Raw genomic sequence first — 24,244 nt, 5'->3', positions numbered from 1 at the left:
TAGTATTACGGTGCCTCTGTGGGTTACAACACCCTGGTCGAACCTGGGGAAATAGTTTTTAAAAGAGAATAAAGGCTTGTTTTTCCATTCTTGGGATACTTCACTTAATAGAATGGGTTCCAACTCTCTCCAGGAGAACAAAAGGGATTCTATATCACTGTTATTTCTTATAGCTGAGTAATACTCCATGGTATACATCTACCACAATTTACTAATCCACTTATGAATTGATGGGCATTTGGGTTGTTTCCACGTCTTTGCAATTATGAATTGTGCTGCTATAAACATTCGGGTACAGGTGTCTTTTTTATAGAATGACTTTTGTTCCTTTGGGTAGATGCCCAATAATGGGATTGCTGGATCCAATAGTAGATCTACTTGAATCTGTTTAAGGTATCTCCATAATGCTTTCCACAGGGGTTGCACTAGTTGCACATTTGGGAATAACACTAATTGGGTATCAGATTGAGGTGGGGGAGCGGGGGGAGGGGATGAGTGTATACCTACATGATAAGTGTGTTGTGCACCGTCTGGGGAATGGTCATGCTTGACTGTTCTGACTCGGGGGGATGGGAGGTGGGGGGAGGGGATGGGGGTATAACTACATGATGAGTGCAATGTGCACTGTCTGGGGCATGGACACGCTTGAAGCTCTGACTCGGGGGGATGGGCGGGACACGGGCAATACATGTAACCTGAACTTTTGTACCCCCGTAATGAGCTGAAATAAGAAAGAAAAAGAGAGAGAATAAAGGCAAACTGCGGGAAGACGGTGATGGAAACCTCTCTCATTACTAATAAGAGAACCCAGGCCGGGCGCGGTGGCTCACGCCTGTAATCCTAGCTCTGGGAGGCCGAGGCGGGTGGATCGCTCGAGGTCAGGAGTTCGAGACCAGCCTGAGCAAGAGTGAGACCCCGTCTCTACTAAAAATAGAAAGAAATTATCTGGCCAACTAAAAATATATATACAAAAAAAATTAGCCGGGCATGGTGGCTCATGCCTGTAGTCCCAGCTACTCGGGAGGCTGAGACAGTAGGATCGCTTAAGCCCAGGAGTCTGAGGTTGCTGTGAGCTAGGCTGATGCCACGGCACTCACTCTAGCCGGGGCAACAAAGTGAGACTCTGTCTCAAAAAAAAAAAAAAAAAAAAAGAGAACCCAGGTCTATGTTGTTATTAGCAACATAGATCTAAGGACAGAGGGCTCACCATTGCTGCACGTGTGACATTTGCATGGAGATGGTGGGTGCAGAGTCACCTTAGAGTTCTCAGCCATTGAAATACTTTTGCTGTGCTGCTTCCAGAATCTTTTTCTATCATATGGGAAGCGATTAGGTCTGGGTGGCTACCCATCACTTGAGGAAAATAGACAGTTCCTGGCATGTTCTTACTTTAATCCTTTTTCAGAATGGATTCCCACAGATGGGGTTTTCATCTGGACTTATTTTTACCGAGTGAAATTACCATTTTCAAGAAACCCCCAAAGCTTCATATTTTAGAATAAATGAGGCCTGCCTGTGGGAAAAGAAAGCCACAGAAGACACTGGAAAACCTCATGACCCGGTGTTAAGTCAAGAAAAGCGTCTGGTAGGCATGGGAAAGCCCATGTAAGCTTCGAGGTCATTTCTGCATCCCAGGTCCTGTTTACTTTGTGGACCTCGGTCAGTGTCTTTCTGACAGCGCAGTTTCTGCAACGCAGCTCGGGATCGAGCACAGAGAGCCTTCAGCAGGCCCGTCGGGCAGCTCCACAGGACTGGTCTAAATGAGAAAGTTACATCTCCGTGCAGACATGAGGGCCCAGCAACTCCTACACCTGCGGGGTACTTTGCCTTTGAATATGCTTCTCATTTTCCAGACAAGCTCAGGGGATCTGCATCCCCCAGTAAAATTCCTGTCTGCACCAAATTGCCTTTTAGTGGTGATTTACACCTCAATAAAATCACATCTCAAAAAGGAGCATTGGTTTGATTCTATGACTGACATGATTTATGCATGTTTTCGTTCTGGAATACACAGTATTTATGCTTTGCGATGTGATATGTACATCCACAGCCACAGAACGCACGACAAGGAGGGCCGTGAGAGATGTCCTCCAGCATCGCCTGAGCACAGAACTGCCTGGGCTTTAATATAAAGAGTATGAACTTACTGAGATCAGCATCCACAGCCTCTAGATTTCCTGAATATCAGAAACATCCATGGAGCTTGCTCCACCCTAGGATCCCTGAATTAGATTCACTGAGGAGGGGTGGGTGGGGTCCAGGGAATCTGTATTTTAACGATCTTTACAGGTGACTCTGGTCACACCAGTCGAGAAACACTCCTTGACGTTGGGAGATGAAACCTCTATTTATGATCTGTAACCTGTCACCACCAATGAACTATTTGCAGCAAAAAGAGGAAGGGCACTGATGCTTTTTGAAGGTCTTCCTTGTGTCAAGCATTGTGCTAGACACTCTAAGTATATTTTTTTGTTTTACTCTTGCAACAGTCCAACAAAGTTGGTCTTATTAATCCTCATTGTGCATGGGAGAAACTGGAGGTTAAGAGAGGGTAAAAACTATTAATAACTAGCAGGGCATGGATTTGAACCCAGAGCTTTTTGGCTCTATAGTGTGCACTTTTCCCACCAAGCTACACTGGCTGCCCAATGTTGTGTCACATATTTTAGGGTTATAATAGGTTACCCTTTGATATACTAAGAGATGTGATAAGAAATTTGTTTGTTTTCTTTTTTTACCCTAGCTTCATTGACATATATTTGACAAATAAGAATTCTGTATATTTAAAGTACACAACATGATGTTTTGATATATGTATATATTGCAAAATGATTACCACAGCCAAGCTAATTAACATATCTATCACCTCACGTAGTGACCATTGCATGCGCATGTGTGTGTGTATGTGTGTGTGTTAAGAACATTTAAGATCTACTGTTTTAGCAATTTCAAATATCTGATACAGTATTGCCGTGTCCCCATGTTGTACATTAGATTCCCAGAACTTGTTTGTCCTTAAACTGACAGTTTCTAGTCTATGACCAACATTTTCTCAACCCATAAGCCCTCCAGCCCCTGGTAACCACCATTCTACTCTCTGCTTCTATGAATTTGACTTTTTTAGGTTTCACATATAAAGTGAGATTATGCAGTGTTTGCCTGTGTCTACTTATTTCACTTCACATAATGACCTCCAGTTCTAGCCACATTGCTGCAAATGACAGGATTTCATTCTTTATTTATGGCTGAATAATATTCCATTGTGTGTATATCCACTTTTTCTTTATCCATTCATCTATCCATGGACATTTGGTTGATTTCATATCTTGGCTATTGTGGATAACACTGCAATGAACACAGAAGTGCAGAGAACGCTTTGACACACTGATTTCATTTCCTTTGGATAAATAACCAGAAGTAGAATTGCTGGATCATATGATAATTCTATTTTTAAGTTTTGAGGAACCTCCATGCCATTTTCCATAATGACTATACCAGCTTACTTTCCCATGAACAATGTAAAAGGGTTCCCTTTTCTCCACATCCTCACCAGCACTTGTTAACTTTTGTTTTTTTGATAAGAGCCATTCTAACCAGAGTAAGAGGATACCTCACTGTGGCTTTGATTTGCCTTTACCTGATAGTTAGTGATGTTGAGCACATTTTTACATGTCTGTTGGCTATTTGTATGTCTTCTTTTAAGAAATGTCTATTCAGGTTCTTTGCCCATTTTGTAGCCAGGTCATTTGTTTTCTTGCTATTGAGTTTTATGAGTCCCTTAGGACTTTGGACATTAATCCATTATCAGATGTATGGTTTGCGAATATTTTCTCCCCTTCTGTAGGTTGTGAGAAATTTCTTAAGAAGATAATGGGAAGTCATTCCACTCACTTGAGGAAAGTAAACTTCAAATTCATAGTGGACACTGGGGTGCACTGACCAGAGACCCCACCCCCAACTGAGTGGTCATTCATTCTGTCAGCTACAGAAGAGTTGGCACCTAATAGCTCACAGACAAGTCCCCTCTTGAGATTGTCCTCAGCTGAGGAGAGCCTCCTCACACATGTCATCCCTCCTTGCGGGGGGCAGCCTGCAGCCAGCGCCACCTTGCTTTGGTTCTGTACAACTCTGATGGGCCATCCCACCTCCAGAGCACCTCCGTGATTAGCTGGGGCCTTTACTATGACTTGGACACTCCCTCTGTCTAATCCTGCTTCCTCTGCCGCCTTGACAGCGTGACAGTGTTTCCCAGAGCACTCCCCACAAACCACCTGTGTGCCAAGCTCCATCTCAGAATTTTCGTCTCTGGGAATGTGACCTGTGGATGTTGTTCAGTCAGACATCCCTGTAGGTACATAGTGCTCATGTTTGGGCAGTGTGATGGGATGGCTTGTGTCCCCATCCCCCCAAATCCATAAGGTTAAGTCCTAGCCCTCAGTACCTCAGAATGTGACCGTATTTGGAGAAGGGTCTTTATAGAGGTGATTAAGTTAAGATGAGGCCATGAGGATGGGCCTTAATCCACTATGACTGGTGTCCTTCTAAGAAGAGGTGATGAGGACACAGACACACACAGAGGGGAGACCATGTGAAGGCACAGGGAGACGATGGCCACCCGCTAGCCAAAGAGAGAGGCCTGAGAAGGAACCAACCTTGCCAACACCTTGATCTTGAGCTTCCAGCCCCCAGAACTGTGAGGAAATAAATTTCTGTCACTTAAACCCCCATCTGTGGTACTCTGCTATGGCAGCCCAAGCAAACGAATGCAGGCAGACTTAGAGCTATTTCTTCATTTTGATCCATATTCTTTCATCCTTGACCCTTAAACAACTCAGACATCTGAACAGGCTAATGGTCTTTTAAGTGTAATGAAGTAGGGTGAAGATTCCCACTATGTAGCATTTTCATATTCTCCAAAACATATCAGAATAATCATATTTGCAAAGGGGTGATAGGAGAGTATGTGAATTACCCACCTTCCTCACATCTCCCTTTATGGGACATTTGCCACAAACCTGTGGCAGATGTGAATACAGGGTGCGGATCACTGCTGTGGACCTGCAGCAAACTTGTATTTAGAGGGAAAAAAAAATGGCAACATTCTCAAATCCTGTCCATCAACATTTTTTGGCCCTCTGTGAATCAAGAATTTGGTTTGGCTTTTTTTCTTTAGATAAACCATAGCACACCATATCGAACTCCTAGGCTCGTGTCCTGCTATATAGTGGAGGAGTGAGCACACTATAGAAAAAGGTTTGAAATTTAAAAGATTTTTTTTTTTTTTTTGTTAGTTTTTCAGTTTTTCTGAGCCAGCCCGTTTCTCATCTCCAGTGGGGCTTTGGTAAGTGTTTAACTCCCAGCTCTCTGAAAGTGAGACAAAACAAAACAACCCCAGCCAAAGAGTACAGTGGGTGCCCGGCCTCCCTGCTGTGCCCGGATGGCTCTACAGGTGTGGGTGAGACCTCTCCACCTTCTCCTCACATTGGTGTTTGCGCAGGTACCTCAGGGTTTGCTTTTAAGAGTATTTAAGAGTTTAGCACAGGCTTTCCCAGAGGATTTTTCTGACCACGCCCTCACACATGGTTTCTCCACCGCGGCTGCTGGAACCACAAAGCAGTAGCTGGAGGAAGCTCAGGGGAGCAGCCCAGCCTAGCCTGACCCAGATTCTCAAGGCCAATTTTTCTCGCCGGCCCCTTCCCTACACTCCGCTTCTCCCATCTGTCTGCTCCCTTTAATGATTTCTCTTAGCTGCACCGACTTTACTTCCCATGTGCTGTGGAGCCCCAGTGTCATTGCACGCATCTCTTGGGGGCTTAGTATGTGCCAAACACAATTCTAATCATTTTACTTATTTAACCATTGCACCAACCCTTCCAGGTAGGTGCTAGTCTCATGCTTATTTTGTAGATAAAGAAACTGAGGCACAGAGAGGCTAAATAACTTGCTCAAGGTTCTACTACCTGAGAGTGGCAGGGCTGGGCTTCAAATCTGGTTCATGGCTTTCTGTCCATATCTTTTACCCAGCATGCTGCCCGAAAAGAAGCAGTAGAAATGTATCTTAAGGAAGCCTTGATAACAAGGAATAAACACCCCTTTTTATTAGGTGATAATGATAATTTCCAAATATTTATATTCTACTTGGTGTAGTGTGAAGTGGTATCCGTGTGTGTGTATGTATGAAATATTAAAATCAATTTCAATGGTGGGGAAAATATCACTCAGAAGTCAGGCAATTAAGTTTCTCAAAGGACCTTTCAACTCTGAATGTAGATAATTCTAAAGCGATCTGAAGATTCTGGGTGGTGGAATTGTCTGGTTTTTAGGTCTAGAAAGCAAAAGTTGAGACTCAACGTGTATTGGAAATACCGAGTGCTAATGTTCATTGCAGGGACTCAAACGGAAGGAAATACTGGGTTGCTCTAGAGAATGCTTTTTTTCTGTCTTTGTTTTTGTCTCAGTTTAGTTAAACTAGTTGAGCAGGTAAGAAAAAATGAGAAGAGACAATTTTGTTTCACTATTCATGAAGAAATTAGTATCCACAGTGAATGGTGTGGGGAAAAAAGGGAATCACAAAACGTACCCTTTCTCTGTCACTACTCACCCTTGCCCACATTTTCACCCAAGGAACGTGGAAGCTCTGGATCTCGAACAGGACAATTCCAGTGTTTTAGTCTGCTGACCACTTTCTTCCTTTTCATAACTCTACTTGAAAGACGCGCGATGTCCTCTTGCCCGTGTCTGGCATCAGGGAACTCACAGCTTACTGAACCTGAAAACAAAAGTTAGAGATGGATAAGTTGGTAAACTCGGGAGGGGTGGAAACACTTTTCATGGTTTCATGATTACATCACAGCAGCTGGAAAAGCTAAATCCATAGTCTCAGGAATGGAATCCATCATTCATTCATTCACTCATTCATGTAATCAGAGAAAGCACTTATGGATTCTTACTGTGCATCAGCTGGAACTTCAAACATGCATAAAATAAATATAGTCCTGTCCTCAAGGAGCCCACAGTTTAGTTGGGCAAACCACAAAATACGGTGCCATAAAATATTCCACAGACTCTGGTCAAACATGCAGTGGGTTCTGGGAGGGCACAGGGAAGGAGAAGGTCAACCTTGGGTGGAGTGTTGAGCGACGGGTAGATGTTTGATGGGAGGTTTTTTTTTACCAGTGATGGAGGTGGGAGTGATCCCTCCCTGTCTACAACCTGCAGCTTTAGTCTCGCCATTCATTAAACTTGTTTTTTTACTCTCCTGTCCCTACTGCCCCACTATCCCCCTTGAAACGGACTTTTAACATGTCACTGTTTTTATTAGTTTGAAGTCGCCAAACATGCCTGACTCTACCTCTCGCCAGCAGCTTGTGAAGGTCACCGGAGCCACATGCTTTTCTTATTTCCCGAAAAGGAGAAAAACTGGTGTTTTGGAAATGTGGCTTTTAAACAGCTTAGATGCAAAGCCTAGAATTTGATTTTTCGGGAAAAAAAATGGACTGGACTTTTGGTGGGTTAGTACTGGCCAATTTTTCACTTCTCTTTCATCAGCTCACAGCTGTAAGGTTCAGTTTTGCAATGGCATGTGTGTGTGTGTGTGTGTGTGTGTGTGTGTGTGTTTGTGTATGTGTATGTATTTACAGACTATATTTAAAATATATATTCTGAGAAAAACCTTGATATTTAAACCGCAAGGGTACATGAATATCTTTTGGAGAATTGATAATGTGAATCTTTGTAAAAGGAAAGTGTTTTTCCTGTCAAGAATGAAAAATCAAAACTAAGTGGATGTTTTCAAAGGTGGAACAGAAAAATGAGAATTGTGTCTGGCACATAGTAGCAGCTCAGCGAACTAGTTAATGAACCTACCCAGCTTCCCCCATGGGGAACAGAAGGCTTCCTAGAACTGCTTTCCAAAGAGGACAAATGGGAGCTGGTCTCCTTTCACTTCTACCAGAATGGGAACAGCCTCCTGTAATTTGGGTTTGATAAACACAGTATTTATAGTCTTGGCTAAGAGGGGAGAAGGAATTTTCCTCTGAGGCACTTGCAGTGGCCAGGCAAGAGGACATGAGCCCATGACTCATTTGCTCTGCCTGAACCCGTGTGTGGTTACCCAAGTATCTTGGCCCCAGGCTGGATGGGTGGAGAACCAGGAGTGAGATGACTGTGTTTCCCCGACTCTGTCCATTTATTCTTTAGGTACTTGCACCTTGAGGCATTTTAACTGCCCAAGGTGTTTGGGTTTATAAGGCAACCACTCAGAGCTGACTTGTCTATGGGGATCCCATAAAATACAGCACCAGGAATAATATATTTTTATATGTATATCTACATATATGTTTCATTAATTCTTTACTGGGAAATATAACACACATAGAGAAAACTGTATTAAACAAATATATAGCTTAATAAATTGTTATAAATGTAACTGCCACCCAGGTCCAGACATAGACTACTGCCGGGACTCCAGAAGCTTTCCGAGTGCCCTTCCCAAGGCAACCCCTTTCTTCCCCTTAAAGGCAGTGCTGCCCTTAGCCCCATACAAAGGGCCCCTGCGTTGGGCCTTGTGCTTTTGGGGTTCCAGCTCATGTCCAGCCATGCACCTTCTCATGGAGAGAGGGGTCCACCGGGCCAAGAGGCCATGCCCACCTGGGACCGGCTCCCTTTCTAGACCAAGTGCCAAGTACCGGGACACTGGGACTTCCTGTCCCAATGATTCTAAACCCACTTCCAGGTCTTCGTGGACCTCTTGCTCAGGTCGACCTTCCTGAGGGGTGCCTAGAAGTAGATATTTGGAGAAAGCCACGGGTGAAGGTTAGACTCGAGGGCTGGGGAGTGCACACGCATGAGCACCAAGGCCCTAGGGGTGTGGGATGGAGCAGCGGTGGGAGTGAAGGTGGGCGTCTGGGTCTGGGAGCTGCCTTTTTTGTGTGTCACAGGTTCCAGCAAGAAGATCCAAGCTGTCCAAGAATTCTAAGGTCCAGCATGGCCTTCTAAGTTGCCAAGAAGAGATGTTTGTCCAGGTAGGAGGATAGGACATCTTTTATTTAACAGTCTGTTAGTTTGATTCATAAAATCTAAATATTTAGGCCTATAATATGTAGTTCTCTGTTGGTACTTTTACCTTAAGCCCCACAAATTTTTGTAATGCTCTAATGAATCCTAAAAATATATTATTTAAGAGAATATCAGATATTGGTCCTTTGTTTTATGGCTAATGATAATAATCAGTTAATATATATTTTGAAATGAAAGCCAAAAGAAAAGAATAATTACATATGCTATATATTATAGATTTTTTAATTTGTACATAAGGAGTACCTAAAGCATATTTTTATGTCCACAGTTAGTGAATGTGGCAATTTTCTGTTTAAAGTTTCTGTTAGGGGTGGGCCTGCCTAGAGGTAGCTATCCTGACTGTTTATGGTCAGTCCCTCCTTGGTTTTCTCTATGTTACCCGTTACTCATGTGAGTCTGCATTCCTGTACCACATAGTCACTTTCCCTTGTGGTGTAAGCATGGGCACTTCCCCCTGTTTTCAAACTTTGTATAAATGGACCCCAGTATGTGTTCTTTTGTGTTATTTTCTTCCACTCAGCATTATGTTTGTGGAATGTATCCATGCTCTTGCCTATAGCTGCAGTTTGTAATGTTTATTGCTGTATGATATTCGTTTGTATGAATATAACAGCATTTATCCCTCATAATAATGTTCATAGACAATTGAGTCATTTTCAGTATTAGGCCATTGTGAATAATGCTGCTATGTAGATCTTTATCTATTTCTGTTGTGCCTATACCTAGGCATGGAATTGCTGGATGAACGACAACTATATCTTTATTATTTATTTGAGACAGGGTCTCCCTGTGTTGCCCAGGCTGGTCTCCAACTCCTGGCCTCAAGCGATTCTCCTGCCTCAGCCTTGTGAGTATTACAGGTGTATGCTACTGTGCTTGGCTTTATCTTCAACTTTAATGAAAAATACCAAACTGTTTTCCAAAGTGATTGTAGCAATTTATATTCTCACCTGCAGTGTATGAGAGTTCTCATTGCTTCTGACAAAGTTTGGTGTTTCTTTTTAGTTTTAAGCATTCTGTACAGGAAGAATTTTAGTATTCTGCCACTCCTCCCACTCCTCTAATAACTTTCTGGGTTCTTTTTCCCTGTTGTTTGTACACGAAGATACTGAAGTGATTATAGTAGCTTGGATTTCCAGGTTGATTACTAACAATATCAGTAGGGGTACAAAATAAGTATACCAATAATATATTAATGTAATAATATACATCAATAGATTTTATTTGAAATATGACAGCTCAGGGGAGATGGGTAGCCTTGGAAGACTACAGTAATAAAATCCAAGATCTAAATAGGGTTTTCCCATACAGCATTTTAAAATAACCCAGAGATTACTAGAGTGGCCTGGAGGTACACCAATGTGCCACTACCAGTGCTGTTGGTACCGACCTCATCCTGTCTGAGGGATGTGTGTGTCCCCAGAGCATCTGTGGAAGTTGTGGCAGAGCTGGACACAAACTGCTGGGTCTCCCTCTGGGATCAGTCGGGACCGCTGCAGAGGAGGAAGGGCAGCCGGGCAGCCAGGCAGCTTGTAGCTCATTAGCATGCTGCATCTGGCGGCATCTGTTCCCCCAGGAGGCAGCAATAGCCATGTGCCCTGACCACCAGAAAGCAAGGGACGTGAGCAAGCCACCTCAGCAGAAATAGGCACAGCCTCCTCACGTGCACGCTTCCTACCCCACCTACTTCAGCCGCTGAATGTCCTTACTTCACCTTCCTCTTGCCAACGCACTCAACCTCCTTGCCCCTTTGTCCTTATAATACATTCTCCTGGCCAAAGCCCAGCCTTGGATGGAACTCAACTGTTTACTCTCGGCATCCATCGGCCAGCTGTTGAGCATTGCTGGAAAAACCACACACCCTGCAGATGGTGCCACTGTAAACTCACGGTCACCAACATCATCCGGACCCTTGTGACTGCCAGGCAGCCTTCACTATCTCCCTGGCAAGCCCACCCTCCCATTCTCTTATTTTCCTATTAAAATGATAGTAGGGCCTCTTCTGTAATGATACATATAATGGTGCTACTCTAGACACAGAAAGCTGTTATAATTTATATACAGTGGCTGTTTCAGACTTGCCCCACTCTTTTCGAAGTCTCTGGTTTTATTGCCTGTCCCTCTCCTGAGCCCTGGTCCCAAACCCTGCTGTCAGCCTCAGTGGGTGATCTCCCACCTGCTTCATGAATTAAGCAGGAGCCATAAGAAGAGAACTCCCTCGACTTCCTCCTCCACATCTGCAGGTTCACTTTGCATTTAAATGCATCCCTTTCTCCTCCCCTCCTCTTTGTGACAATAAACGAAGTGTCTCCTCTTGTGCCCAAGCTAATGCCTCCACCTGTCACTCAATGCCACCCCCTCTCACCTTCTCAGGGATATCTCCCTATAAAAGATCTTCTCTTTCTCTCTCTCTCTTTCTCTCGGTCCCCCAACTGTGGTCGAATAGGCTCAGGTCTTTCAAGAACCCGGAGTCAGGTGTCTCCTTGGCTGGCCAAGTCCTTCTGGCCACATGGCCTTCATCCAGATGGGGCAGAAGGCAGTGCTATGGGCTGAACTGTGTCTCCCAAAATTTCCATGTTGAAGTTCTAACCCTCAGTATCTCACAATGAGGTCTTACTTGGAAATAGAGCCATTGTGGATGTAATTACTTAAGATAAGGTCACATCAGAGTAGAGTGGGCCCCTCATCCAACTGGACTGATGTCCTTATAAAAAGGAAAAATTTGACAGAGGCATATAGAAGGGGCCATTGATATGAAGAGACACAGGGAGAAGATAGCCATCCACAAGCCAAGGAGAGGAGCCTGGAACAGATGCTTCCCTCATGGCCCTCAAAAGGACCCAACCCTACCGACCCCTTGGTCTTAGACTCCCGGCCTCCAGAGCTGTGAGAGAGTAAATTTCTGTTGTTTAAGCCTCCCCGTCCATGGCACTTGTTCCGGCAGCCCTAGGAAATGGTATTAGTGCTCTGCCTGCTAACTTCTGCCACTTGCTCGCTGTGCCGCCTTACGTGAGTCAGTTTGTTTTCCTCCCCAAGCGTCAATCTCTTCATCTACACAGGGAGATGCAGGAGCATTTGCCACACGAGACTTCTATGTGTATTAAATAAACAGAAGCAGGTAACACGCTGATCACAGTGCCTGGGCTGTGTGAGTTCGCTAAGGCTGCCACGACAAAATACCACAGGCTGAGGAGCTTAAACAACAGAAATTTATTTCTTACAGTTCTGGAGGCTGGAAATCCAAGATCAAGGGCCAGCAAGGAGGTTTCCATCCTGAGGCCCCATCTCTTGGCTCCTAGGTGCCGCCATCTTTCCGTGTGCTCAAATGGCTTTGCCTTGGCCACACACTCTTGGGGGGTGGTTGAGGGGAGGGAGAAAGAGATCTCTGGGGTCCCTTCACATGAGGACACTAATCCTATTGGACCAGGCCCTCACAGTCATGACCTCGTTTGACCATAATTACTTCTTTAGAGGTCCCCATGTCCAAGTACAGCTATGCTAGGCGTTAGGGCAGCAACATAAGAATTTTAGGGCAGCCCAAACACGCAGCCCGTAACACTGGCATGTGGTATATGATGTGTCCAGTATTATTAGTTTGTAAAGTCCTCCCTGAACTCTGCCTTTCCCTTTAGCTGTTGCCCTAGCTCTCCTCTGCCCTTCATAGCCACATCATCCCTATTCGCCACCTCCGGTTTTTCCCTTCCTGCCCACAACAGTCTGGTGTTTGCCCTCTTCCCCTCACCGAAGGGGCCCTTCCTGACATCACCTCATTCTAAATCCTTTTTCCTAAATCCAGTGGACCACTTCTGAGTCTTATGTGACATCTTGGCCACATGGACATTGTTGAAAACCTTTCCCCCTTTCCAAATGTGCTTTTTCCTCAGTACCAGTCTGCCGGGTGTCTCTCCTCCTGTCGCTCTGCCTTCCTCCTGGTGCCTCCAGAGTCCTGTCCTCAGCCTCCTCTACTCTCACCGCGCACGGGCTCCCTGGCAGGGCTCTGCAGCCACGACTTCCAGTTCCTACAGCCTCAGGACTCCCACATTTGCACCTCCAGCCCCGGCCTGGACAGTTCCTCTTGCATGCTCCTCTCCTAACTTCACTTCACCCATCCAAAAGACACATCTCACCCGCTAATCCACATGGACATTTCAGGTTTTGTCTCCCTTCTTGGTGAGTGGCACCACCACCCGCACCAGATGCTGGCATCATCCCGATGCCTTCGCGCTGCTCAGCGCCCTCTCTCATCTCTCAACCAAGCCTCCTGCAAATGATGCTCTTGCACCTCTCGGTGCCTCTCTGTCCCTACTGCTGTGTGTTGTCCAGGCCACGTCCATGCCCATCTGGACTGCCACACTGGCTCCTGCCGCCTCTCTCTGTGATTCCTCCTTCATGCTGCAGCTAGAGCTCACATCTCTAAAGTGCAAACTCGGTTACTTGAGTTTCCTCCCTCAAGTTCTTTAGTCAACTGACAATATTTAATATTAAGGAATTATCGTGAAATGCTTTAGGTATGATAGTGGTATGATGGCCATATATATATATATATATATGTGTGTGTGTGTGTGTGTGTGTGTGTATATATATATATATTTTTTTTTCTTTTTTTTAAAAGAGTGGAGTGGGGAGAATGGAGAGACAGTGAAACAAAGTTTTCCATAGGCTGGAAATTGTCGAAGCTGGTTGATTGGTACTACTCTCTCTACTTTTGAAAATTTATACAATAAGTGTTTTTAAAAGTGAATCTCTAAACTCAAGCAAACCCAAAAAACCTGCAATGCCTTTCCTGTTGTTCTTAAGACAGTGTCCACAATGGGGTCTCCCTCTGTCACCTAGGCTGGAGTACAGCGACACCATCATGGCGCGCTGCAGCCTTGAACTCCTGGGCTTAAGCAATCCTCCCACCTCAGCCTCCCTAGTATCTGGAACTACAGGCATGCTAACTTTTAAGTTTTTTGTAGAGGCAGGGTCTTATTATGTTGCTTAGGCTGGTCTTGAACTTCTGGCCTCAAATGATCCTCCCACCTTGGCCTCCCAAAGTGCTGGGATTTCAGGCATGAGCCACCACACCCAGCCCCCAAATTCTTAAGATGACTCATTAGACTTTGCATGGTCTGGCCTCTGCCTACCTGTCTTCCAAGTGTAGGACACTCAGTGCTTAATGAAGATTTGTAAAGCTGGTGGATGGATGGATGGGTGGGTGGGTGGATAGCTAGGTGGATGAATGAGTGCATGAATGGAGACGAATGAATGGGTGGATGCACAGGAGGATAGAAGGATGGGTAAATGGATGGGTGGATGGAGAATAGGAAAGGGGCATCAGAAAGCCTGTGTTTCTACCCCTACTCTGCACGTAACTCTCTCTGACACAGTTGACTTCTCATTTACTCGCTTTGGGTCTTGTTCCCTCATTAGCGACATGAAGAGTAGCAGCTTATCATTTCTGTGGAGAGCAGTTCCAGATTCTGTGGGGCAGCAGAGGCAGACGGACGGGAGATGGGGGTGAGAAAGGGACTCTGAGATCTTCACCTTTCCTTTGACCAAAGCAGCTCTGATTTTAACTATTTTATATTTTGGAACTCTTGGTATTATTTGTTTTAAAAACTTGTTTCATTGTTTAAAAAATAAAATAAAATAACTTACATCTTATTAGGTGACATTTCAGGTCCTTTCCAAGTGCAATAAGCTGTGATTATAAGGAGGCTTTACAAGTTAAAGCATATGGATTTGGTGAATATATAGCACAGATTTTTCTCAAAAAAGCCTGATTTAATAAGTTTTATTTCTTTCCAGTAAAGGAAACTTATTATAGGACTTACTAACACAATTTAATTTGTAAGCCTTTTAAAGACACTCATATAAAACATTCACAAATTAGAAAAACTGTCTTTTATTGGACCATATGTTGAGATTTGGGATTTAGAAGTCTGCTCACTGTTCACATGAGGCCGTGAGCAAGCAAGCACTCCACACAAACTGGACCTTCAGACCAGGGGCCCTCGAGGGTCATGACTGTGGCTGTTCCATCTTTGTTTGCCCAGGACCTATCTCAGCACCTCTTACACAGTAAGTGTGCAGTACGCATTTGTTGAATGAGGACCTAGGATGATGAAGACTCTCACTGGGGCTCTGTCAGAAATTTTGGTGATAAAAAAGGAAAAAAAAAAACTTCCTTCCAAAGGAAAAGGTGAATGGGAAGGATTCCAGAAACATTGATTAAGAGGGGGTGGTACTCGTGGCTCAGGCATGGGTAAAATCGGCAGGGCTTTTGCCTGTAGGATGGTTCTCTCTGTGGCTCGGAATTAGAAGGGGTGAGTAAGGCAGCTTTTAAGGCCTCCTCAGGACCCAAGTTCCCGATTTCCTGGCACCCCACTTCATTCCCTACACTGAGGGTTATGGACGTTGAGCCTACGCTTCTCTCATTTTTCCATGGATGTTTCTGTAGTCTGGTATCTGATGCTCATATTTAAGGTCCTTGATGGGAAGCCACAGGGGCAGTGGCTGAGGTGAGCCAGGTTCTCCAACCTTCTGTCACTCCCATTCAGCCGTGTGCCACTGACAGTGGGTGAAGCTGTTCATAGCAGGAAGAACCAGGGCCCGGAAGTCCGGAGACCAGGGCTCTAGTCTCATGTCTGTTACTTTGGGCAACTCAGCCATTTCCGGGCCTCAGTGTCCTTTTATGTAAAATAAAGGGATCAGACAAACATGCATCCTCGATTTTGTATCTTATTTAGGTTATAACCTGGACATATCATTGGTGGGACACCAGAAAAAGCATTGTTGACCACAAATTTCTCTCTCGCTCTGGCCCTGTCACACTGTGTGACATTTCCACTTTACTTGTGCTCTTGGGATAAGGTGTGGAGGAGCCCGTGGTGAAATGCCATGCTATTTAATTAAAAGGCACAGAGCTGGGCATTTGGCAATCATCAGTATCATCGACTGAGTACAGCTCTCTGGTTTGCCTGTCACCAGAGGGGTAGTGCCCTAAGGGAATGGGGACTGGTCCGTGTCAGATTTCTGGGCAAAGGTGTCAGAAAAACCCTGATGGGAGGAAGGCAGTGTTCGCCCATGAGAGAAGGGGGAACAGGTCACAGGGCTGAAACTGGCTCTGTCCCCCAATTGTCCAGCCTCAGGGAAATTCTGGGCCTGGGACCAAGGCAGCAGCCAGAGCACACTGCCTGCGCCACTGACAGTACCTGAAGTTCAGGTCTCTTAAACTACAGCTACTAACTTGTCTTCATTAGCAATTTTGTTTCCCTGGGCTGGTGCAGCCCGACCACAGTTTTGCTGGTCAGTTGATGATGGAGTCTTTCTACCACACTGGGATTCGCACAGTTTATTTTGGTGGGTGACTAAGACAGAAAGACAGAGATGATTAAACACTTCATACCACCATCCATCAGCTACCTGCTTGCAGAGCAAAAAGCCACAGTTTTCGGCTGCCCTTTGGCAGGAATGATTTGTTCTTCAGCCTTGCCTTGAGTCCCATTCAGGATTCCAACCGGGTTACTGTGCAAACTTCTTGGTTATGGTATATCTTTTCCCACTTGTATAAAAACGATAAATAAATACCAATGATCTTGTCAGGACTTGCCAAAGAAGAATTTGTTGGGGATTTGATACTTTCATGCATTGGACATACTTGGATTTGGCTAAACAGTCAAATCTTCAGGTGCCTTTTAAAGATCTACAAAACAAGACTTGTCTTTGTTTTAAATGGCTATGACTCTATAAAGGGAGTGAGATGAAAAGAGCTATTAGTTCATCTGTCTGGGCATCCAAATGCCTGCCTTGAAGGCACAGCAACACAATAATTCATGTTTTAATGTTTTCTACAAACAGTATGATATTCCAATCTATGGCCAAAAACCTGACGAAGAGAAAGGGCATGGTGTTGATTGTGAGATAAAGGAGGGTGAAAGCCAGAGTTTTATGTCCTTTAAACCCTTTTTTGCTAAGGTAACGTCTTGATGGGGGCATGGCTACGATTATTCCTCTGGTTGTTGCCAGCAAATTTTTAGGAATCTCCTGGCAGAAGAGAAGACGTTATTTGTGGCACCTTCCACTCATGCAGAGTTCTTGGACTCTGACTATTTACAAGGACTTTCAACCGCCTCCTTCACCCATCTGGTATTAATTTTTATTTCTTCTTTACTAGGGCTCTGACTCATCTCCACCCAGACCTTTGAGTTTCCTGAAGGCCTTGCTTCCCCAGACGTGGCGCCCCACCCAGGTGCTCCACTTGCTGTTTGCCACAAGGCAAGGCAGGCTCTAGGGTCCCCAGCCTCAGAGACCAGGACTCTGACTCATTCAATCATCCAAGTCAGAATGGGGAGGTATTCTTTCCTCCTCCCTTCACTCCCACTCCCACGACTAGTGGGTAGCGGGGTCTTGTCATTTCTAGCTCCCCAGAACTCCCAGCTCCCTCCCTTCCCCTCAGCCCCCAACCCCTCCATTTCAGGTGCCTCTGTCCTAACTCACTGCCGCCCTCCTGGACTGCTGCAATCGTCTTCACATCTCACCCTAAAGGCAATGGGCAGGCTCGGAAAAGTTTTAATTGGGAAGTAGCTCAATCATGTTTTCTTGCCATAAAAATCACACTGAATATAGAGGGTGAATTAGAAGGGTGGTGGAAATGGAAGTGGAGAGAAATCCATCACAAAGCTGTGCAAGTAATCCAGGTGAGAAACAAGGAGGGCTTGGATTAAGCCGGTGACAGAGACTGTGAAGAGGAGAGGAAATGGATTTTAGCAATTCCATTTTAGAATGGAAAGAGCACAGTGACTGAAGGGATTAGAAGGCAAGGGAGAGGGAGCCATTTGGAAAAAATGTCTCCCAGGTAAAAGCTCAGGAGACTCGAGTGGATACTAGTATCATTCTGAGGAAGAGGAAATTAAGAATTAAGCCTACGAGAAAATGATGAATTTAATGTGACATGTTAAGTCCCAGTTTCTTGTGGAGACAGTCACACGGGGAGAGAATCTCTAAGCCAGTTATATTAATATATACCAGTCTTGGGTTCAGAGAGAGAGGTGAGTGTTGAAGATACAGATTTCGGAGTCATGAGCTTAGAGCTGGTAGCTAAAGCAAGAGTCTTATCTGGTCAGCCAGACAGAGCTTACTCAATAAGACAGGAGGATGGCAGGACCAGGGGACCATCACTCCTAGAGGGGCACACAGCAGAGAAATGGCCGGGAGGAAATTCAGGATGATGTGCTATTACAGAAAGCAAGAGAGGAAAGACCTTAACAATTAGGTTATGGATGCTGCTAAGGAGTCAGTTTCAGTGGAATGATGGGGACAGATGCCAACTGCCACTGGGTTGGTCACTGACTGAGAGATGAGGAATTGCAGACAGTGAGTCTAGGCTACCCTTTCTAGAAACTTTGCTGTAAAGAAGAGAAACGAGAAACCAATAATAGGATGGCTGTGGTCTCAGGCATATGCAGTGGTGGCCAGTGCACACGAGAACAGACAGGCACAATGTGACAGTTAATTTTATGTCCACTTGACTGAGCCATGGCGTGCCCAGACGTTTGGTCAAACATCATTCCGGTGTTCCTGTGAGGGTGTTTCTGGATGAGACGAGCAATCGAATCAGCAGACTGAGTAAAGCAGGCCGCCCTCTGCACTGTGGGTGGGCGTCATGGAGGCCTGAACAGGCCAAAAAGGCTGATTTCCCCGAGTAAGACAGAATCCCTGCTGCCTGGTTGTCCTTGAACTGGGACATTCACTTTGTCTTGTCTTCCAACTCAAATGGAAACCTTGGCTCTCCCTGGGTCTTGAGTCTGGGGCCTTCAGACCAGCACTGCGTCATCAGTCCTGGCTCTCGGGCCTTCAGGCTCAGACTGGGACCGCGGCCTCGGCTCTCCTGGGCCTTCAGTGGCCGACTCACCCCGCAGATCCTAGGACTTGCCCAGCCCCGTGACCGTGTGAGCCAATTCCTTATAATAAATCTCTTTCTAAATATATGTAGGTATCCTATTGGTTCTATTTCACTGGAGAACCCTGACTAATGTAGCACAGAATGGAAAAGAAAAGAAAAAAAAAAATAGAAAAGAAGGAAGGAAGGGAGGGTGAGAGGAAGGCGTGGGGCAGTGGGAACCTGAGCCTACGTGCTTTGAGAATGTGGGGAGAGGGCGGGTCGCTGTTGGCCGGCTGTGATCTCTGACAGCACCGGTGACTCATTCCTGTTATGTAATTAGAACTCGCCTTCAGACTTTGCTGTCTTACAGTTTCTTGTCTCGTAGAAGCAGGGCTCCCTAGCTTGGCTTGTTTTCTTGTTACTCAGGAGCTGTTGCTAGCATAAGGTCATACTTAGAAAACTGAACCCTCAATAAGATTACTCAGAGACTTGGCAGCTTTTTCCCTGGCCATTTTGTCTTTAAGTTGAAAAAAAAAAAAAGAAAAAAGAAAAAAAAGAAACAGCTCACTCTTCTAAAATGGCATTACCCGTCACATTGAAATACGTCCTGTAGGCCAGGCCTGAAATGATGGTCTTTCTGGATTTCATGAAAGAGAAGCTTTTGTTTTATAAAATGTAAAAAAATAAAATTGGTTTACTCTAAAAAGCTTCTCTGATAATGTCGTTTTTAGGAAACTGCTGAAAAGAAACAAGAAAGGCGAGAATTTGTCCAGTTTATACCTAATACATTTCTGCCACAGTGCTATGATAACCTCAGAAACCACTAGGATTATTAAAGGAGAGATTTATTAAGGACTTAGAGTTCATTACGTTTGTAGTCTGGTTTTCATAATCTTTTTTGATATAATATTAAAGTGACAAAGATAAACCTTTACTTGTGGTTGCACAAACACTCTTTGGAATATCTGCCCAGCTCAAATATACCCCCTTGGGTGCTCTGCTCACTCAAAGTAGCGGGTCCCAGGTTTCAGTGTGGACGTGATGACACTTCACTGTTCACAGCTGCCTGGACCAGGGATGGGCACCTGACCCCAAGTTCAGGCCAAAGTCCTTCTCTGGGAATGCGGAATTGAAGCAGAAAGGCATCCTGTGCACACACGCACACACAGTCCCTCACTCAGTCTCTCCCCAAGTGTGAACTTGGTAACCATGAGCTGCCATCTTTTACCGGTTGTGAAGGCTCAGCAGAAGACAGGAAAAAAGGGCTTTCAAGAAAGAAGAACAAAATAGTCAGAAGCGGTGATGGGCGACAGGGAACAGTATCCTGGGGCTTTCTCGGACCTTCCAGCTCCTGGGCGCTGTCCCTTCTGGGAGCACGGCTGAGCTCCTGCCTCTGGTACCGTGAGCTTGTCCTTGTCCTTACGGTGACGACCTCTGCCTTTCTCTCTCCCCCTCCCTGCCACCGTCAAGGTGATTTGAACTACATTTTGTTACTTGCAGCCAAATAATTTAAATTTATTCAGTTATAATTTAAAAAATAAAAATATTCCCTCCTTGGGTTGTATAATAAAAACTCAGGCTTAAGGATTTCCCGCTGACTGGCAGTGCCATTCGAGGGCATTTGTGCTGCACGTGGACTGCCCATGTGAGAAAAGGCTCGGCACAGGGCTGCTTGGTCCAGTATCAGGGTGACAGCAAAATCTCAGAACAACCTAAATTTCTGGGAGCAGAGAATTGGTTCCATACATTATGCTAACCCACATAATTGGAGTACTATGAGGCCATAGAAAGGGATGAATAGGGTCTTTATGTTTGCAAAGACCTCTAGGATATACTGGTATGTAAAAACAGCAAGGTGCAGAGTGATGTGGTTTATAGGCTGTCCTTGGCGGATAACAACATCTGTTCAAATTTGCTTACATACATATGGAAAAAACTCTGGGAAAAGAAACAACAAATTAGCACCAGTGGTTTACCTGTGTGTATGAATCTGTGTGTGGCAGGGGTGGGGGGCTTAGATGCCAGACAGGAGTAGGAAAGGCACTTCTTAGCTGTATACTTTTTACGGGGTTTTAAACAATGTTAGAGAATGTGTTGTTAACTATGAGAGAGAGAGAGAGAATGTGGAGGGAGGGCAGGGGGAAGGAGTGAAGGTAGGAAGGAAGGAAGAGGAAAGGAGGGAGGAGTCAGTGGCAGTCACCATAGCTTTGTTTTATCAGAATCTTAGTATTTATTCTTAGTAAAGAAAATATTTGAAACTGCTGCCCCTTGAGCAGCTGATGGGTCGTGGCATGTGCGAACAAGCCTGGCTGTGGTCACAGCAGGGTGTCTCTGCTTCCCCACTGGCCACGCTCCACGAGCCCCCTACATGGCAGGAGTCCCTGTCTCTGCCTGTGTCCACCTCCACCCACAGCAGCCTTGCCCGGTGGGAGGAGGGGAAGCAACCCCCCGTGGAGCATTATCGGAACGAGACCAGAAATTCCTTCCCTGGGAACAAGGCCTGTTGTTCCTCACGTTCCGCAGTGGAGAGCAGGCTTAAAATGTCACTGTGTCTGAGGACACTAAGGTGTAGAAAACATCAATTGCTACTTTCCTTGAAATAGATTCTCATAGAAGAGTGAATTCCTCATCCTCATGACTGAAGAGGGCCTGAAGAGAACAACTTATGAGTTTACTCAAAATGGCCCCAGGTAGTGCGGCCAGACAAAGCACAGGACACCCAGCCAAATCTGAATTTGAATAAACAACAAATAACCTGTGTACTAAAAATGCATATTAAATCCAGCAGTCTTGGCCCCAGGCCCTGGCCTCCCGAGTGGGAGCTCTGGCCCCCAGGGTTCGAGTCTCCCGTGGGAAGTCCTGTCTCTGTCATGCCAGAGAAACAGCCACCACCATGCACTATCTCCTTCAGGAGCCAATCCGATGGCCCTGATGCCAGGCTCCAAGTGTGACAACCACTGCTGACCTTGCTACCTGCCACCTTTGGTCCTAACAGACAGACACCATCCAATCCTAGGCTACTGCTCAGGTCCACAGATGAAACAGCAGTGCCCCCTGCTCTAGGGGCAGGTGAAGTGACTGCCCTTCCATCAGAGGGACATCTGTTTGACTCTGTGTTTCTAACAGGAAATACGGATTTGCCCTGCTCTACTGAATTTTTTTCCCCCAGTCTGCTAACCCTTGAGACTTAAAAATACAGAATGACAGTGTATTAAATAGAGTCAAGAAATCTCCTTCTAATAACCAGAACGTGGTTCAAGGTGGCCCCTTCCAGGTGTCAAGGTATCTGGCAGGGCCTGAAGGTGGTCCCTCAGTGAGCGCGGAGTTCCACCCAAGGGGGATGGACCATCGGGACAGCTGCTTCATCTCAGTGAGGATTGGGGGGGTCTGATGAAACGTTCCCCTCTGTTGTAGAAACCATCTTTCTGGTTATGGGGTAACCTGCTCTGGTGATACCCAGGGCCACGGGTCTGAGAAAGGGATCCAGCCTGTCCACAAAGGTAAGTCAGCTCTCAATCTGCCCTACACTGATTTAAGGCACAAATCATGTTCATCAATACTGATTACTGAGATGTCCTTCATCAAAGAGGAAAATCTCACACGTGAAACGGCTTCTTGGAAAGTACGCCCTTGGGTTTCACGGAGACTACAGTGTGAGGTCAACTCTCTGATTACAACACACACAACCACCAGTGAGAAAACCCGGCGTCCCACCTCCCAGGGACAGAGGAAATGTGCAAACGCCGCAGACAGGCACTCCTCCTCTCTGAGTTAGTCAACAGTCGTCTTCCTTTTGAATGGCCTGTCAAGGGGGCACAATCGTGAGTAGGATTTGACCTTTTGGAAAAGGTGGACTCAGGGGAAAACGATTAAGGACAACAATTGTGCTTGAGTCTGGGCCACAGAAGAGGATTGGCGCTTTCCTGAAGCTGCAGCTCACCACATAAAAGCCGAAGCCTCCAGCAGCAATGGTCTAAGCAGAAAAGAGCGATGAAGTCACTATCTGGAGGGGCCAGCTTCCGCAGTGTTGGTGAAAACTGGGCGTGTTACATTACAGAAACCTACTTTAAAGTGCCACGACCCAGTGAGGTTTGTAGGGCACAAGGAGCAGCATTTTCTGTTTATCTGCAGGTTTTTTTTGTCTCTCAAAGGAGCTGGGAGACACTCAAGTCTGAAACTCAAACCTGTCTCAGTCTTTCCTTTCCCTTCAATGAGATCTGAATCTCAGGAGATTTTCAGGAGTATTTGCTGAATTCTAGTGGGAACCAAGCCCTCCAAATATTATTATTATTATTATGTTTTGTTAGTATTTTTTGCTGGAAAGCGCATCACACCAGAATGTGTCGTACCTCTTGCTTGGCCAGACTATTTAAAAGCTTAAGTGACCACACATCAAACAGATTCAGGGTTTTCATGATGTAGCCCAGGGAGACAAAGATTCCAGGGAAAATCTCCAGGGAAGGCCAAGGGTTTCTGAAAGTATCTGTGGACAAACAAATGCCATGTCACCAGACTAATTTCCATAACCAAACTAAGCTGATAGCAGTGCTTTGTGAATTACGGTCAGGGAGGCTGACGGTGGCTTGGGTCCTAGCACCCGAGGCCTGAGCTGGGGGAACCCGCCGGGTGTCCAAATGCTGCTTGGCTGCATGGAAGCAGAGCTCAAGGGGCATCTCACAGGGCTGGGTTTTTGGACACGGTGTTGCCACTGTCAGACATGCAGCTGAGCCTGCAGGGATGAGAGGAAGGAGGGAACCAACTGTGCTCACCCCCACACCACAGCGAGCACTTTCAATCTGTCCCACCCTTCTCCTCTGCGCTCTCCCCTTCCCTGATGGCGAAGGCACACACACCCGTGGATCACGGCATGGGATAGCAGGATGGAGTCCAGTGCTTCTCAAGTGAGACCCACAGACCACCTGTATCCTTCTCACTGGAAATGCTTGTTTCAAATCCTGATTTTGGGGGCCCGCTCTAGACCTGCCAACCAAATCTCTAGGGGTGAGGCCTGGGAACCTGCATTGTCCAAAAACACCCCTAGGTGATTCTCACATGCACTAGTCTTGAGAAACATTGGCAGAAATCAAAGGGTCTTAGATTAGCAGACCAAAAAATACCAAGTTCAAATCCATTTACTACCTGGGTGGTCTTGGGCAAGTAACTTATTAACTCCCACCATGGGAGTCAATGCTATTTTATAGAAGTTCTTTTTTTTTAGGAGTTATAAGAGATGTGCTGTTTTATAGGAATTATATTTTTCTCTTTAAGGATTAAATGAGACAAGACACATGACAAGGCTGG

The 24,244-nt window shown here is 45.6% G+C and overlaps 1 long non-coding RNA gene across 1 annotated transcript in view; it reads right to left on the bottom strand.

The window, feature by feature from the left end:
• LOC123638270 overlaps nt 1-24,244 on the bottom strand; it is a 108,587-nt gene that overhangs the window by 33,125 nt on the left and 51,218 nt on the right. The window contains exon 2 of the long non-coding RNA XR_006735267.1: nt 6,602-6,769. This is a non-coding gene — a long non-coding RNA (uncharacterized LOC123638270). The remainder of the gene's footprint in view (nt 1-6,601; nt 6,770-24,244) is intronic.

This window comes from Lemur catta, chromosome 5 (assembly GCF_020740605.2).
Source record: "Lemur catta isolate mLemCat1 chromosome 5, mLemCat1.pri, whole genome shotgun sequence".
Classification (NCBI taxonomy): Eukaryota; Metazoa; Chordata; class Mammalia; order Primates; family Lemuridae; genus Lemur; species Lemur catta.
The sequence above is the reverse complement of the archived record's forward strand: the minus strand, read 5'-3'. Positions and strand labels throughout refer to the sequence as shown.